At 43.7% G+C, this 3,526-nt stretch overlaps 1 pseudogene; it reads left to right on the top strand.

The window, feature by feature from the left end:
* The first annotated feature begins 1,787 nt into the window (after positions 1-1,787).
* LOC148062500 (uncharacterized) lies at positions 1,788-2,840 on the top strand (annotated as a pseudogene).
* The last annotated feature ends 686 nt before the right edge of the window (positions 2,841-3,526 follow it).

Raw genomic sequence — 3,526 nt, 5'->3', positions numbered from 1 at the left:
GAGACAGTCGTGGTCTGGCCGAAGAAGCGAATCGTGTTCTGCCTCAGTAATTACTTAGGTTTCGATTTTCTTTAATCAATTAAATCAATTATTAAATGTACATATGCCCACTTTATTTAACGAGTCATTTTTTTAAATTGTCATATTTGTATAATGTATGCACTACAAAAAAAATCGTGTTTTTTAACACTACTGGCTATAAACATTTTCTAATTTTCACACTATTGAGATTTGTTCTCTTCATAATACTGTTGGAATATAATATATATATATATATATATATATATATATATATAATAACCCTCCTATATTGCTTTTTGTTCTCAATTGTAAACGGGCTTGTAGAACAATGGGGAAACATGTTTAGGCTGATTATTCCAGTTGCATAATACGTACAATTCTACAGTTAAGTCTGTTTATTTACACTGCAACACAAATAAATGACAGAAACAATGATAAAATGACAACAACATTTAATAATTACGGCCTTTCAGTATATTCATGAGCATGTGGCCTCTAGGTCACAACACTCAACAAACAGTAATAAACCTGACCGATATTGTAGGGGGGACCGAAATTGTACCTACACCGGTGTAGGTACAAATTTAGTCCCCCCCCTACAAATTTAGTCCCCCCACTTCCTACGTGATGACGTCACACACGGCATATGCGAACGTCTCTTTAGAATATTTTTTATGGGTTAAAGAAACGTCAACAGAACGATTACATGATACTTTTTACCTCAAATAAAACATTTATATTGACGAAAAGACGGTCTTGGTCAACATAATCACTTTCCGTTCGTTCATCTCGACACAAGTGACTTTGACACCAACGGAAGTGTCCGCGCTACATGTGACGAAGCTGCTGATTGACTGAAGCCGTTTTACTAATAATAAATTAAATACATTATACAAATGGAACACATAAAATTAAAATGACTCGTTCAATAAAGTGGGCATATGTACATTAAATAATTGATTTAATCGAAATGAAACCTAAGTAATTACTGTGCAGTTGTGCCTTATTATTTAGTTTTCGATTTATTTTAAATCAATGATTAAATGTACATATGCCCACTACATTGAACGAGTCATTTTATTTTTATTTGTTCCATTAAAAAAAATCGAAACCTAAATAATTACTAAGGTGTTTATGATCCAAACTACAGACAAGTTATTGAAATGGGAATATTCTAACTTTTTTTTTTTATTTGAAAAGCGAATTATTTCGGAACTCGAATGATTTTTATTTCATTGCACAGCTGTGCTTTATTATTAGTAAAACAGCTTCACCCAATCAGCGGCTTCGTCACATGTAGCGCGGACCCTTCCGTTGGTCTCAAAGTCACGTGTGTCGTCATACCAGGAAATGAAAGAACGGAAAGTGATTATGTTGATCGAGATACAAATTCTGTCCCCCCTACAAATGTTGCCCCCCCACTTCCTGCGTGATGACGTCACAAGCGGCATATGCGAACGTCTCTTTAAAATATTTTTTATGAGTTAAAGAAACGTCAACAGAAGGTTTACATGATACTTTTGTAACAGTCTTCCAGAAAAGTGTTGGGGCATATTTGTGTCGGGGGCGTGTCTTGGAGGTTGGGGTGTTGTTGATGAGAGACACGTGTGGTGAAGTGCCTGCGAGCACGCTGGAGAGATGAGAGTAAGAAAAGAGAATAAAGACTTTTTGGACTACTGGCATCAAGAACTCTGCGTTTTGCATCATTTGAGACCGCTCGGTTACATTGGTGGCAGCGGTGGGATTTCGCAACCGAGACTTGAGACATGTGGAATCACGAGGATCCCTTCACGACGAGCACACAGAACGGTAACGGTTTTAAAGTGGATTTACCGCCACCCTTTTCCGGCGATGGAGGACAAAGTTTTTTAAGCTGGAGCAGACGATTAGAAGTTGCAGTGGAGGCAGCCACGGGTAGACATGAATCTCAGAGCGAACTTGTAAGAATTCTGCCAACTCGTCTCAGCCATGCAGCATTTTTATTATGGGACAGTTTACCTTGGACAATAAAACAAGACTATGAGGCGGTTAAAGAAAGACTTGCCGCCGCGTTTGGTCAACGACAATTTATGGAGCAATTCAAGACTAATCTAGCCGCACGGGTGAGGGCTCCAGGCGAGAGTTTGGAGGTATATGCTGCGGACGTGAGCCGGCTCGTGATGGAGGCCTTCCCTGACTACGGAGAAACCGCACACCGTGAAGAAAAGTTCCGGAGGTTTCTAGCCGGGTTGGAACCTGGTTTAAAAGCCAAATGCCTGGAACAAGGGGCCCTCATTATTGCTGAGCGGTGTGAGAATGCCTGTGCGGCCCTCCGACGAGACTCCATGCCAGACTAGAACGCCATGTTTGCCAACTTGAGTCCTGCGGTTCATTCCGTATCCCCTCTCCATATCTTCAAAAGGCAGTGGAGCGGCTGATTGAGGAAATGTATGGTATGAAGATGGAGATGAAGGATATATGTGCAGAAAACCAGAGGTTGAAGGCAGTTCGTGGGGACAACCAAGACCAGAGACGGTACGAGAGGGATGGACGGTGTGGATGCCGCTGTGGAGAGAGAGGCTGTGCATCCCGGTTTTTCCAGGCTGGATGGCGAGGGCGTTCACCCGACAAGGCACGTTCTCCAGGAGCACACCGTAACGCGCGGCAAGACCAGGCCTCATGGGGCTCCCATGGACCGGCGTCAGAAGGAAGACACATGGGAAGGAGAAGCCCCAGCCCGGCATGGAGAGCGAGAACCGAGCCGGAAGCAAGAAGAAGGAGTGTGTCCTTTCAGGTCCAGAGAACGGAGCCAACCCCCGAGGTACAGGGACATTTGTTGAGGAGTTTGAAGGTTACATAGAGCCCAATTGTCCTGAAAAAATGGGAATGGTAGTAGCCCATACAGTTAACATGGTCAGAAAGGGGGTTACTATGGCTCGAGTTCTGAATCCTACAGCTGAGGCAATTGAGCTAAAAGTCGGATTCCATTTGGGCGAATTCTACGCGGTTGGGTGTAATGAAGTAATGACCCCTGAAATCTGTTCAGTCGCCGGTCAGCAGGAGGTGAACAGAATCCCTCTCAACCTCGATGATTCAGCCCTGACTCCAGCTCGTAGGAGTCAACTATCGACTTTACTCTCTCAGTTTCCAGACATATTTTCAGGGAATGTGAGTACACGGGGTAAATGTTCCTTAATACAGCATCACATCAGGACAGACTCTCCACCAGTAAATCAGCGGGCTTATAGAACCTGCCCAGGAAAACGGGCAGAGATCGAGCGCCAGGTAACTCAACTGTTGACTGATGGTCTGATTGAGGAAAGCTCAAGCCCCTGGGCTTCTCCTGTGGTACTAGTCAAAAAGAAGGGCGGCAAGTGGCGGTTTTGTGTTGATTACCGGCGGCTCAACTCTGTCACAGTGAAAGATTCGCATCCACTTCCCCGGGTGGATGACAGTTTAGATTCTCTAGCAGGGTCGTGCTGGTTCACCACACTGGATTTTTCAGATGGATATTGGCAGGTTGAAG

This window comes from Callionymus lyra, chromosome 17 (genome assembly GCF_982586985.1).
Source record: "Callionymus lyra chromosome 17, fCalLyr1.hap1.1, whole genome shotgun sequence".
Taxonomy (NCBI): domain Eukaryota; kingdom Metazoa; phylum Chordata; class Actinopteri; order Syngnathiformes; family Callionymidae; genus Callionymus; species Callionymus lyra.
Note: the sequence above shows the minus strand (reverse complement) of the source record. Positions and strands in the feature narration are given on the sequence as shown.